Source organism: Mus caroli, unplaced genomic scaffold (genome assembly GCF_978045245.1).
Source record: "Mus caroli unplaced genomic scaffold, Mus_caroli_1 scaffold_4, whole genome shotgun sequence".
NCBI lineage: Eukaryota > Metazoa > Chordata > Mammalia > Rodentia > Muridae > Mus > Mus caroli.
The window spans coordinates 106,274,302-106,289,685 of NW_028227259.1; the positions used below are offsets into that span (position 1 = coordinate 106,274,302).

Here is a 15,384-nt window from a genome sequence, read left to right on the forward strand (position 1 = left end):
GTTTGTGTTTAGCATTCCGGCCGACCCAGCACCCTCTCTGCTTCCTTAACACCTGAGAACACACCACTCAGGCAGGTAAACTGCTTTTAAAACCATCTGTGATAGGGCTAAAGAGATGGTTCAATGGTTAAGAGCCCAGGCTACTCTTCCAGAGGTCCTGACTTCAATTTCCAGTGACCACATGGTGGCTCACAGCCATCTGTAATGGGATCTGGCACCCTCTTCTGGTGTGTCTGAGGACAGCTACAGTGTACTCAAATATACATTAAATAAATAAATCCTTAAAAACAAACAAACAAAAAAAAAAAAACCCAATCTGTGAAAAGTGGGAGGCCAGCAAGATGGCTCAGTGGGTAAAGGTGCTTGCCACCAAGGGAGGCCAGCAAGATGGCTCAGTGGGTAAAGGAGCTTGCCACCAAGCCTGACAACCACAACCTGTGTTTGAACCCTGGAACCTACACAGTGGAAGGAAAGAACTGATTCCTGCAAATCCCCCTCTAACTTCTACAAGATTGCCATGGCGCACATGCGTGCACGCACACGCACACATACACACAAAATGAATATATAAAATGTAAAAAAAAAAAAAAAAAGCTTTTAAAAAATAGAGCTGATGTGCTTAAAAAAAAAAATCCATGAAAAGTAGATCAACTAAAATATTCGCTCCAAATCACCCAGTTTGGTTTCTTCCACTGGCGAAGAAGCTGAGACCTGGAGAAATTATGTCAACACAGAGTGCCAGCACCATGGTGAGGTCAGGGCAGACCTTACCCCAGCTCTCCCCTTGGGGGCATAACACAGAGTACAGCATCTCCCCTTCAGGAAGGGGAGAAAAACCAACAATAAACAAACAGCATTTCTTCAGGTGTGCTTGTCAAGCATCAGAAGGTAATCCAAGTCGAGAGCTGAATGGATGGATGCGAATTTAAAACCAGAAAATCCCCATTCTTCCTCAAGGGTCACACATAGGCTATATGAATGCTTCTCTTATGTGTGAGCCTGGGTTTCAGTAGGGGAGCCCTCGCATATGGATATGGAGTCTAGGCTCTGAACAACATCAATTCTGCTCTAGAAACTTTACACGGTTTTAACGAATGGTTTTCTCTGGTCCCAAGTTTCCCGTCTTCAGAAATGAGTACCCTGCACTAATCCCAGCAGACCTCCCAGCTCCATTCTTACTCTTGGCCAGCATTCTGTGCCTACAGAAGCATCATCGTAGTTACCAACATTCAGCTCTCCTGCACACTGCCACTCCTGTACACTGCCACTCCTGCAAACTGCCACTCCTGCACACTGCCACTTAGGGTTAAAAACTCTGTTAAGCTCTTTTAATCATAACAACTCAAACAAAATCAGTTAGTTACCATTTAAACACTTATCCAAGCATAATCTAGTTGTGACGAGTATCTCACTTCTTTGCTGATTTTTTTATTGTTGCTACTGTTTTTATTCGTGCTTATTTGTTGAGACAAGGTCTGAACAAAGTGTTGAACTACAGGCATATACCATTAAGCCAACCAAGCTTGGCTGGTGCTTAATTAAGTAGAAGGTAAAGTTAGAAAGAAAGGCACCTTGTCCCTAAACTTGATGGTCTGGATTTGATCCCTAGGACCCCCATGGTGGAAGGAGAGAGCCAATTCTTGCAAGCTGCTCTCTGACTTCCATAAGCATGTGTGGTGGCTTGAATATGCTTGGCTCATGGGAAGTGGCATTAGGAGGCGTGGCCTTGTTGGAGGATGTATATCACTGTGTAGGCGGGCTTTGAGGACTCAAGTCAGCCCAGTGAAGACTCTTAGTCTCTTACTGGCTGCTTTCAGATCAGTCTCTTACTGGCTGCTTTCAGATCAAGATGTAGAACTCTTAGCTCCTCCAGCACCGTGTCTGCCTGCATCTCACATCACGCTTCCTGCTATGGCAATAATGGACTGAACCTCTGAACTGTAAGCCAGCCCCAAATAAGTGTTTTCTATAAGAGTTGCCTTGGCCATGGTGTCTCTTCACAGCACTGAAACCCAAACTAGGACAGCATGCCATAGCACACAGGCACTGCTCCCCCAGAGACAGGCACAAATAATAAACATTACTTTTTAAAATACTATATTGCATCTTCAACTGGTCTTAGCTGTACGCTGCATCAGACAGTAGATACACACACACACACACACACACGCACACAAAGCTTACTGAGGAAGAAGCCTTTAAACCAGCAACCCAATAACAGTATCGGGAGTTCAAATGCCAGTAGGGGAAAAACCAGAAGTGATGACATGTGTCCTAAATTCTGTCTTCAGAGTGTGGCTTAATAGTAAGGTCGTATGGAGCAGAGGCTAGGCTTGAGCTCACTCTGTAGCTGGCCCTCCTGTGCCCACCTCTGAAGTGCTAGGACTATAGAAGTGAGCGCCACAGTTCATTTATGAGATGCTGGGGACCCGATAAACAAATCCATAAAAACGGTGTCCGACAGCTCTCGTCTCACAGGATTTAACATTTTCCTTCAGCGTTACAATTCCAGCATTTATAAAGGCTAGGCAAGTACTCTACTAAGAGAACTATTGCCCAGTCTTGATTATATTTTCAATATCTTATTTGCTACCTACAACAATTATTTGCAAATAATTTAGTTAACCCCAAAGCAGAACAATGACATAAATATCACCAGGCTCATGCCTCTCAATCCTATCAAATGAGACTTGAATATACACATTCTCCTTAATTCTTAGGCACATACTTCAGAGAAATTTTGACATGTGGAACCGGAGACAAGGAGCAGAGCTTCCCCAGCCTGTATGTGTATAACAGCAGAAAGGGGATTTTGTTGTTCTTAACTAAGGAGCTGATAACTACACTGGGGTCCATTTACAGAGCACAGGGTCATTCCACAGTGAGATCCAGTGAACCACAACCACTGTGAACAGCAGCTTGGGAGGCAGGTGCTTAGCAAGAGTTCATGGCCTTCCTCAGCTACACAGCAACTGGAGGCTAGCCTTGACTACATGAGACCCCCTCCCTGCCTCATACAAACAAAACAGAACATCTAGGTCACAGACCCAACTCAAGAATGGAAGTCAGTGACATCAAGCAGGTCTTGTCTTATAAGACTGAATACTCTCATTCAATATTACAGTTCCAAGACTTCTTCATTCAATTTTCATGATGATACCAAATGGATTCCCCACTGTGTGCTTAGCAATTACCCGTGCAGTAACAGTAACAGTCCACATTTAGCCACACACATTCACTTTCTTACTTTTAGGATATAAAATGGATTCAACCGCAATCTTCTTGCTCATCAACAATGGTGCACATTCTACCCTATTTATTGGTTAATTCATGCTTTCCCTTTGGCCAAAGGCCTCTCTCTATCTTTTGCTCCCTTTCTTCCTGAGTTCCTCTTCTTCTCTTACACATGCTTTGGGTGCAGATTATCTGGTTCGGCCAGTTCTCAGTGGCCAGGCCCAAGTAGCTATCAGATAAGTAGAAGTGGAAGGAGCAGGAAGCCAGGCAACTGCAAACAGCAAGCTAGAGCGCCAGTGTTTTCCTCAATCCGTCCTTCTGAGCGGCATGCCATCTACAGATACAGTGACATGCAGACATAAAATACCGTACAGCTGATGGAGCATTCTACGCTCTCATTTCAATGCAAGTTCAGCCAAAAGAAATGCTTAGGAAATGAGGTAGGTGCATCCCAACTGTGGCACATAACACAATTTTAAGGCATCAAGTTCTAAACAGGACAAAATTTAGACAGAATTTCCACTCTGGCCCTTATAAGTCTACATATATTTATATCATGCTTTGCCTGCCTCTAACTTAGGATAAATCTGGTATGATGTCAAAGGCTGAGCATTTTTAAATGCACAGATGTTCATACACAAAAATTTGAATTTCGAAACTAAATTGTATAAATTAGAAGCAGTCACCTGAACTCCAGACGTAGCTAAAGTGTTAGCCACACCTCTGTCTCACTAAACCCTGTGCTACTAAACATGGGGGTTCTACTGAGCAAAGTCTAACAGGCTTAAAACCAATTAAACTCTTCATAGTTTGTAGATCAATGGAAAAAATGCTGTTTCTTAGTCTCTAGCAGTTGTCAGGGGTCTCTGAGTTTAAACACAGTGGAGCATTAAATGATAACAAAATGCCCATCTTCTGAGAGAAACTTTTAATAAGCCATTTTATAGCCTCCCATGGCTCTTCTGGGACACATGCCAGATCATGCAATGAAAAGCAGGAAGGGAAGGAACAAAAGTCACATGAAGTCTGCGGCCTTCCACGTGCTGACCTGACCCCACAGACCATCAGATGTGGGCTACAGGCACTGACAGCACCCCCACCCCCTACTGCCTCCAACTTGGTCACAGCTGGTCTAACCTCTGCCACTGAAGAAGTCAGCCTGCTGCTGTTAAGTCCCGCCTCTGTCTCCTCCCAGTAAAATAACAACTACTGGCAGACAGATGGACAGTTACTAGAGGATACAGTCACTAGAGGATGAAGCCTGATAGGGTCCTCCCATTCAGACTGAGGGCACTCCTGTTAGATTTCTCCCCATCACAGAACCACTGATACTCAGAGGTATGCCATCACCCACTGAGTGAATTCTAAAGACCAGTCAGACCTCACCCCTATAGCAGCACCTGGCATGACTGACTCGCTGCACTCTGGCACGCTTCCCTCCCCTGCCACTCACACTCTTGGTTTGACCCCATCCATGGCAACTGCCTCCCCATCCCCTCGACTGACCACCCCACCCCCCTTTCTCAACCTCAGCAGCTCTGGTTCTTGTCCGTCCCCTACACTCCATCAGCAGATGCTACTATTGACCTATTGACTGTTCCCAAAGTACACTCAGACTCTATAACTACTTCCCTTCCCATACACAGTACCAGTGCATCTCAAAGTCTGTGTCATCGTCTTTCTCTGGAGTTTCTACCAAAGGTTAGGAACTGACCTACCGACGTCTACACAACTCTATTCCAGTCCCTTCTTGTGAAAGCAGTGAGGATGATCAGACCTACATACATCATACAACGTAAAGAACACCCCTATCTCTCAGTGACCTCCTCGCTGCCTCACAGTGGGAACCAAAAGACCCAATATGACATCCGCTGAGCTCCTGGCACCACTTCCCACTACTTGCTCACACTTCCCGCAGATGGGGCACATCACACCTCATGGCCTTCCCACTTGCTGCTGTCTACAGACGTCTTTACACGGTGTTATTTCTTCGCAGTCTTTCCTTCCCATCTTCAAGTCATTGCTCAAATGCCTCCTGGGTATTCTTTCTGAGTTTGCCCTGGCATTCCCTACATCCCTTCTCTGATAGTTCTCCAGCATTACAAGCTGAGTTCTACTGGCTCTTCCTAACATTTCCTTCCCCCAACACACATAAAAACTGAACGCTGTGAGAGCAGAAACTTTTGTGTGGTGGTACATGGTCGATGTCTAGAAAAGGAGAGAGGACAGCAGCGAGAAGCAGTTAATAAGCAAACTCGTAACCACTGGGGCAGTAAAAAGTCTAAACTTATAAAACGAGATACTCTGAATAATCAGGGTACTTTTAAAAAAAAAAGATTTACTTATTTATTTTATGTATGTGAATACACTGTCGCTGTCTTCAGACACACCAGAAGAGGGCATCCGATCCCATTACAGACGGTGGTGAGCCACCACATGGTTGCTGAGAATTGAATTCAGGAACTCTAGAAGAGCAGTCAGTTCTCTTAACCGCTGAGCCCTCTCCCATCCCAATCATGGTACTTTTTAAAATGTAAATTAATCATTCTAAATGTCTTTAAAATATGAGATAATGACAATCCTGAGGACAGCAGTTGCCATAGCAGGTGTGACCTCGGTCACAGTGGTAAAACCTACCTGCACACTGAGGCCTTATGGCTCACAGAACAGCTTGTTTTCCACTAACCGCTGCTGCATTTGACAAGGGTGGCTTGCAACACCAAAACAGAGGGAAATATTGTAAAAATGCTCATTCCAAACCCCAGCTCCACACAAAGAAACGAGGTCTTTGTAAATGAGAACGGTCTAAAATAAAGGCCAGATTGTTTTTAATGTTTTAAATATTTTGCTTGGAAATAATTTCAAACTTTATAGGAGCTTTCATTCACGAACACAAAAGACACGATCATACCCAGATTCGGCTATTATTAGTAATTCCTTTTAATTTGTGTTTATCTGTCCTTAGCCACCTCTACCCCACCCCACCCCACACACAGGATAAATCACACGTGCCATATGTATCACACCCCTTGGCTTCTACACTAGACTGCATTTCTTTAGAGGTAGGTACTTTATAGACAAATCACAGCCATCAACTCTGGCTAACTGAAGGCATTACAAAACCTTTATCGTTTCTTGGTCTGTGTGGTCAAATTTCTCAACTGATCCAATACTGTCCTCTGCAGCATTTTCTCTCACTCTGTCATCCTGGGTAAGATCAAGTGCTGTATTGCTAGTTCATCCTTATCTCAAGCCTTTAATGTGAATAAGGCTCATTTTACAGCCTAGGTCATTTACAGTACTTACTTATTCATAAAACGCAGCCCTCTCCCCACCTGCTCCTCTTTAAAAAGTACAACGTTCCTGATTTAGGATTTGCATGACGGTTCCTCCTAAGGTGAGGCCATGTCACTTTGGGCATAGATGAGGATCTGTCCCTTTGAGGTGTCATAACTGCGGTCACACAGTGACCGTCAGTTCCATATTGTTGCTGGATCTTATCATTGCTAACTTATGTCTTGCAACTAGTATACAATCTGTGGGTGTGATGGTTTGAATAGGTATGGCCTCCATAGAGTTATGTGTTTGAATGCACAGCCTATAGGGCGTGGCACTACCAGGAAGTGTGGCCTTGTTGGAGTGGATGTGGCTTTGTTAGAGGAGGTGTTTCACTGTGGGGAATGAGCTTTGAGGTCTTCTATAATCAAGCCATGCCCAGTGTGGCACAGTCTCCTTTTGCTGCCTGCAGATCAAGATGTAGAACTCTCAGCTCCTCCAGCACCATGTCTGCCTGGATGCTGCCATGCTTCCCACCGTGACAAGAATTTACTAAACCTCTGAAACTGTAAGCTCACACTAATGAAATGTTTTCCCTTATAAGGGTTACCTTGGTTATGGCGAGTCTTCACAGCAATAAAACCCAAACTAAGACAGTGGGGAAAGGCTTTAAGACCATGAGCATCATGAGCATCCATGTCCCTGGTCAGTGCCCCGCCCCCCACTGCTTGACGCCACTACTCATCACTAGGCATGCTAATTGGCTACAAACTGACAGTGACAGCTTCCAGCTCTTAAACTTGAGTCCTACTTAAACAACAACCCCTCCCCCACTTATTTGGTTACTAATCAGTTTATAATGGCATGGATTCTTATTTTGCATATACATAATATACATAATAATATATATTATTTGGCTGGAGAGATGGCTCAGTGGTTAAAAGCACTACTGCTTTTCCAGAAGTCCTGAGTTCAATTTCCAGCAACCACATGGTGGATCACAACCATCTGTAATGGGATCGGATGCCCTCTTCTGGTGTGTCTAAAGACATATAGAGTGTACTCACGCATTAAATAAATCTTTTATTAAAAATATATATATATTATGTACATAATATTATATATATAATATTTTTTTAAAAAAATGGATAAACTAGTACCTTTAACTCCAATTCATCCCCCTAAGATTTGTTTTTGCCTTCTCCGATCCCATATTATATATTAATCCTTTCTCCAGGAAACCTTTATTCCAACAACTTCAAAACTCAATCCTCAAGGTACCTAAAAATGTCCCTAAAGTATTTTGTCCACATACGTGCAGACAGTGAACACACTAGAAAGAGTTCGGGGCTCTGTCCCTCCACCTCCATTCAAGCTGAGGGTGCTGCCCTAGCACAGTGTTAATAAGTAACTTAGACTCATTCTTGAATGTGGGCACAGTATGCATTTAAAATATAACCTAGTTCACTTGGTTTTGGCAATTTAGCATTTTTTTCCATCTTCCATTCTCATCCTAAATATTAAAAGTAGCAGGCTTGAAAAAGCCTAAACTACATAAAAAGGTCTAACTCTGAAGTGCACGCCCTTCCAGAACCCTTTGACGCCCCCCTTTGACGCCCCCCTTTGACGCCCCCCTTTGACATCTCCCTTTAGCCTTTCTTTTGATAAATTCAAGCAGATGTGTGTATGCTTTTGTTTCCCTTCTTACTTATATAAATGACAGCATAGTCTCTAAATATGTTTGTTCATACTACCCTGCCATCCAGACTGAAGATCTCTATGAATCAGCTTGCACAGCAGCAATGCCATGACACCAAAGCTAGACAGTGAGAGAAGAGATGACTGCAAACAATGCCCCGTGCATTCACACATCGAGAACTTTCAACAAAATATTATCGAAACAAAACTCACATACATATTTAAAGGTGTAAACCGTAAAGGAAACACAAAGTCACCAGTCTCAAGCAATGAAAACAGAAACCCAGCTCTCAATAGAATTAGGCAACCTGGGATACAGAATAAGACCTTATCTCCTCCCTCTCCTACCCCCCCTCCCCCAAAAAAAAACCTGCCACATAAATTACTCAGTGGATCACAGGTCTGATTGTTAATCTGGTGTATCCCTGACACTCCACAGCCATGGGACGTCTTCCGAGGATAGCTCAAGTATAAGACACCAAGTATAAGAGACGCTCGTCAGCTGCCTATGGCTGCTGGAACCCAGATGACCGCAGGCAGGGTCAAGCCCAGTCACCAGATCTGGAGCAGCATTGCCAGATACTGCCCAGTGTGTTTAGGTTGTGCTGTGGCCCAGTGCTTCCTTGCTGTCTGCCCATTACATCTCTTTTGAAGTGGGAATGTTTACTGTGTGCATTAGATGTCTATTCCCTCTTCCTTTTTAGGGACTCAGGGTTAAGAGATCAGCCTGAGTTTCAGAAGAGACTTTTGAACAGTATCGGGACTGACAAAGACTGTGAGGACCCTGGAGGTGGACTAAGAGAATTTTTACATCATGAGATAAAAAGGAAACTTTAGGGTGTAATATTGTGATATAAAGCATCAAGCTGACAAGTGGTAGGGCTGTGATGGCTAATATTTACTGCTATCTTGGCTGGGTTTAGAATCACCATGAACCACACCTCTAGGTGTGCCCATGGGGGTGTTTCCAGAAAGGTTTAATTAAGCTGGAGAGACTTACCCTTAATGTAGGTGGCACCATATCAGGGCTGGGTCCCTGACTAAATAAAAAGGGGACAAAGGAGAAAGGCAGTACTGGAATTCATCTCTGTCACCCAACTACAGATACAGGGTGGCTGGCTTTCTCATGCTCCCGGCACCCTGCCTATGACCACCAAAATTAACAATGTCTACTCTTTAAAAAGCACTTATATAATTAAGAAGAAGCTATAAACTGGGAGAAAACAATTGTGAAACATGTGACAAACTGGTATTTGTTATATATAACAAAATTTCTACTCAATTTAACAGCAAGCAAACAAGCATGTGTTTGGTGTGTAAATACACAGTAATTGTTGTGTGCACACAGGCACCTGCAGAGAGAGGCCAGAGGTCAAGAATGGGTGCCTTGTCAGTTGGCTGGCTGGCTATCTATCTTGTAGAAGGTCTCCCACAGAACCTGAAGTTTACTTACTATCTATCTATCTATTGTCTGTCTATCTACCTTGTGGCATCTATCTATCTATCTATCTTGTGGAAGGTCTCCCACGAAACCTGAAGTTTATTTTCTATCTATCTATCTATCTATCTATCTATCTATCTATCTATCTATCTATCTATCTAGTGGCAGGTCTCCCATAGAACCTGGAGCTTGCTGATGAAGGTAGACCAGTTGGCCAACCTGATCTTGGAATCCCACTCCCTTTGCCTACTTAATATTGGGACTACTGCCCCTATTTTGATACCTACTCTTTCACACAGGTGCTAGGAACCCAACGTGACACCCCACTCCTACACATCAGACACTTCACCAACAAAACCATCTTTTAAAAGGGATAAAATGCCACCACATACAGAGATAAGACAAAGAAATTACATACAGGAACTGGGTAAGCTGCCTTCCCTGACTACTAAAGGAAAGCTGCCTTTGTACCCTGAGTCTGGGAAGACCAAGAAGCAGCCTCTGTGGACTGAAGAACTGACCTGGCCTGCTAGGGACATGGCCCTCATAAGCCAAAACCGTAGCAGAGAGCAAGTCATGGAGTCTGGAATAAGCTGGGTTTGGATTTGCAAGGACAGACACCTGAGGACTTCAGCCACCACTTCCTTACTGGTCACTAGACTGCAGCAAGGATTTTTCATCTGTCTCTAAATACATTTCTTTTCCTCCATCACAGAGAAAAAAAAAAAAAAATCAGCCATATTGTAAGCTGTAAAATACCAAGAAACAATCCCATTGGCACTGCATGCTAACTGCCCAGTCTGTTTCTACCCCAGCTCTGACTCTTGCTGGGATACGTCAGCCTGCATCTGGGTTTTCTTCCACAGCAAAAACTGCACCCAACCCGACTGCTTAGCACCTAGTGCTCTGGTGCATATTGCTGAGGCAGGAACATTGCCAGTAGTCCCAGGCCAGCCTGGGCTAAACCACAAAACCTTGTTTCAAATAGCCATGAGTCAAACAAACAAAAAGATGCGCTGACAGGGCTATGTCTCTTTTTAAGTGTAAGCAGTAATGGAACAACAACAACAAAAAAAAAAACGGGGTTACCAAGGAGATATTCTAACCATTTCCAGGAAGGGTGTACAGCTTTGATTTCTGCTGCTTTGGGAAGGGCCCTCGGTGCACAAAGAACAAACCACAGGCTACTAGCCATGTATCTATCACGTCTCTGTATCCCTACTCTCCCAGGCCAATACCTGATCTCAACAGGGTTGCTACAACTCAGTCTTTTCAGCAAAGCAACCTTAGAGTCAGGGACTCCAAAAAAGTTATGCTGCCCATCCCCCCACCCTCTCACCCCTCCACGTGGAAACACAGGCCTGTAATCAACACCTGGAGGCTGAGGCAGGAAAGCAGTAACTTTGTCTCAATAATGACTAAGTAACTCCTGCTAATAAAACCCCAGAGCAGGGCTGGTGAGATGGCTCAGTGGGTAAGAGCACCCGACTGCTCTTCCGAAGGTCATGAGTTCAAATCCCAGCAACCACATGGTGGCTCACAACCACCCGAAATGAGATCTGACGCCCTCTTCTGGTGTGTCTGAAGACAGCTACAGTGTACTTACAAATAATAAATAAATAAATCTTTGGGGCTGGTGAGATGGCTCAGTGGGTAAGAGCACCCGACTGCTCTTCCGAAGGTCCAGAGTTCAAATCCCAGCAACCACATGGTGGCTTACAACCATCCGTAACGAGATCTGGTGCCCTCTTCTGGAGTGTCTGAAGACAGCTACAGTGTACTTACATATAATAAATAAATAAATCTTTAAAAAAAAAAAAAAAACCCAGAGCAGCTCTTGTTCCTGCTTAAGCACCATGTGTTTGCCTCCGAATTCCCATGTGGGTCCCTTTCTCTGCCAAGTGGAACCAAAAGTCACACTGTGCGAGCACCAAAGCTCACTCACACTTACCATGGAGCGGCCTAGCAACCATACCTTCCCCTTGCTTCCTGTCTCTCCACAATGCAGGTTCACTTCCAGAGCTGCGACATTAGGACCCACATTAGGACTGTAGGCCCTGAGCCCTTTCTCACATCCTCCTAGAAATTCCGCAAGGAAGCAAATGCATTGCAGAGCTTAGTTCTGCCTGGGAGCACCAGCTCCCCGGTGAAGACGGCACTGGGAAATGTCAGCACTCTGGGCAGTCTCGTGATGCCCACAGAGCAGAAGGGTGGTCACTGATTAACTCGGGGTGGATCTTACCCTGAACCGCGCTTTACAGAAAAGAATGGCAACCTGGCCAGGCATCCTGCTGTGAGAGTCTGCTCCTCCGCTCCTAGCTCTGTTACATTGTTGCTGTCTGTTCCTCCTTCACTACCCTAACCCTGTTCCGAGCTAAGTCGTTAGAAGCAAACTTCTGGAGGGTTTGTTTGGTTGGTTGGTTGGTTGGTTTTTGTTGTTGTTAGCTTGTTTTGTTTTGTTTGTTTGTTCATTTGTTTTCTGCAGTCTCTACTCTGGTCTCTGTCTCAACCATTCCAAAGACCAGGACCAACTTGACTTTCAATTACCAGTCCTAAACCTAAAGAGTGGTTGCAAGCCATAACTCAGAGCCCATGATATAGAGAAAGCTAGCTAGTGGCCACCTATACAGACACTCCACGTGTCCTCACCTGATTTCCCAAGAACAAGAATCTGACTGCACCATTCTCAGCTGTTTTGCCTCTGGCATGGTGTACCAAGGAGGCCCCCTTAGCACCTGTACTTGGCTAGATTGGCTGTAACACGCATCCCTCAGTCTGACCCATCCAGTGTAACACCAGCCATCTCACCAGCTCTGAAACTTTGGCCAAAAACAAATAAATTGAAGTTGTCATGAAAGGAAAACATGCAAAACTTAGAAATACAACAACTAGATAAACAGAAAGGAAAAGAAAACATTCTAGATGGTGTGAAACTGAAATTCTTCATGATTAAAACAATGACATGATACAAGAGGGATTGCTGGGTGTTTCCAAGACAAGTTATATTATTTTTCAATCACTAGACTACAGCTTATAAATACAGAGGGAAAAAAAGTGGTGTGTGTGTATGTTTGTGTGTGTGTGTGTGTGAGAGAGAGAGAGAGAGAGAGAGAGAGAGCGCAAGCGAGAGAGAATATAACTACATTACATTTTGTAAAAAAAGATTCTACTGTTGAATATTGAGATGACGGTCTGATATCCAAGTTTTAGCAGAAATCATGACACAGAACAGACAAGGTAAATGAGATAAGATAATGTACACACAGAAATCAACATCTCTGTGCATCAGTGCTGACGTCTTTTTATTCCAGCATGGTGGCTCACTCCTTTCATCCCAGCACTCTGGAGGCAGAGGTAGGTTCTCTGTGAGCTTGAGACCAGCCTGGTCTACATAGAGAATTCATTCCAGGCCAGTACGCTACATAGTGAGAGCCTGTGTCAAATAACTAAAATAAAACAAATATATGAATAAATAACTAAAACTCATTAGACTTCTAAGCCCACGAGAACCTTCAAATGGAATTCCCACCATTTTTATCAAAATTTTATTTTCTCACAAGAATAGTCCTGCTGTAGTTGTTCTGGTCACTGGCTTTCTTTATAAGCATGATACCCATCTAAAGAACCAACAGGAAATGAGGTCCTCTCCAGTATAAGCAATAAATACCAAGTAGCCAAGATTTGGAGAGGAAAGTATGTGTATTTGCCCGAGGCCCCGAGAGGCCAGAGCTGTGGGACAAGTGTAATAAGCTGAATCCAGAACTCCAAACAGCAGTGAGGCAGGAAGCCAAGGACACTTGGGAGCAGAGGCTGCTGTGCAGCTAATTCTTCATAATCTAAATGGGCAGACAGGCCTGGCATGCGTGAGTGTGTGTGTGTGTGTGTGTGTGTGTGTGTGTGGCGCGCGCGCACGTGCATGCACAGAGGAACAACATCCAATGGACTTTAGAGTTTCAGCATATTAAGTGGACTCTTAATAAACACGGGTGGTAGTAAAGGTGTGTCCCACTCATCCTGCCCTCAGGGAGAACCCTGTGCTCACATGTGCAGTACAGACAGGAGCCGACCAAAGGTGGGTCCCTATGGACCCATAGGCACACTATACAACGCCTCTCACACACAGACTTGCTGTTTATACTCACTCTTTCCTCAAGCAGTTCATTTGATTTTATATTCCCATAATGTTTCCCTGTGCAAAGCAGATGAAGTCCAGGGACAATGTGGAGTGTTTGACCTAGCATGGCCATGTCCAGGACCCCAGTGCCTTCCCAGGTCAAGATGAGGGAAACGGCAGAGCCTTCCCCTGGCCTGAGCAAATGCTGACAAATGTCAGTGTGTGTAGAGTTTCAACCACAGCTTCCTTTTCCCTGACATTTCCAGCCTGAGACTGGTCCCCTGCAGAGACCTCCCACAGAGACCAGCAGGAACCCCTCCTCCCAGTGATGGACCCTGTCTAGTGCATTTTACTACTTATGTGTATGGGTAGGGCCTCCCTGAGGGAAGCCAAAGCAGGCACTGAAGCAGAGACTCTTCCATAGAGGACTGCTGCTTACTGGCCTGTTCTTAGCTTGCTCAACCCAGTTTCTCATTAGACTCTGGACCAACAAAGGTGACATCATCTTTGGTTGGCTGGGCCTTTCACACCAAACATTTATCAAAAATCTGTCCCACAGACTTGCCGAAACTAGCCATCAGGAGGAGAAAATATTCAAAAGGGTAGGGGGGACCAGGGTCATCACATCAACTCACCCCATAGACTGCTTGGTAGGAACCCAGTAACAATTAGATGCAGGGGTGTAAACAATGTTTCCATTACAATTGTGCTTCCTAAAGGAGAGCTGCTTCTCAGACATGTGACTCAGAATATGCAAAATGACAAGTATACTCTGGGGTAAAGTCTAGCTAAACTGGTCATCAACCAGACTACCAAGAAGAGAGGCTAGAGTACAAATCTCCTTCCTTTAACAATAATCAATAATTAATAATCATAATAATGGAAATATCCCTTATGGAACTTTCCTCCTGTGTGTCAAGCCTTACGGCTGATCCCCAGCAGAGGGAAGAGAAAACTAGTAAAGATGAGAAGAAGACAAACTATACGAAAATCCACAGAGAGGAAGTCAGGATCTTTCTTTAAAAAGATACACAGCTCGCCTCCAAGCAACTGATTCCAAGCAAGGCGCCCTCTTCAATGCAAAGGATAGCGTGACCTATGTACCCTGTCACAGCACATGGGTACATGCCAGTGACCGACCGCATGGCTTGAAGGCAGCAGCCATGCCTTCCCCAGCCTCCCCATCTCCTTCTGAGAGGCTCTAGAGCACCTATGCCAGCCCAGCATGCTTATGTAACCCAGGACAAGCTGGGCGTAGCTGATCTTATTTATTTACTCCGTGAGTCAGATGTTAATCTGGGTGTCTGTGGAGAAGGAGGTGGGGAACACAGTGGATATTATGAGACAATTCCCATTAACACCGTTGCACAACTAACTACTAATTCCAAAATTTTCTATCCTGCATAGGTTTGGAGGGTATACTTCAGCTAGACTAGGTACCCTGTGGATCCACTGTGACTGACCCGAGGCAGACCACCCCATCACACAGAAAGAAAGCATCAGCCCTCTTCCTGTGTCCTGTCACCTGCTGCTCCCCCACTGTCCTTAAGCAATCCTACATTCCATAATATCCCCCAAATTCTTTCAGTGCTATTCTACTTTTAAAACGAAAAGAAATGCA

General features: G+C 44.5%; 1 protein-coding gene across 8 annotated transcripts in view; it reads right to left on the reverse strand.

Annotated features, from left to right (window-relative positions):
• Wdfy3 (WD repeat and FYVE domain containing 3) overlaps positions 1-15,384 on the reverse strand; it is a 238,750-nt gene that overhangs the window by 209,570 nt on the left and 13,796 nt on the right. The window contains exon 1 of one of the 8 annotated variants that reach the window (XM_085836929.1): positions 11,625-11,841. The exons of the other annotated variants lie outside the window; for them this stretch is intronic. The gene's annotated coding sequence lies outside the window, so the exon portion shown is untranslated. Of the gene's footprint in view, positions 1-11,624; positions 11,842-15,384 lie in introns of those variants that run through there. 8 annotated transcript variants of the gene reach the window in all.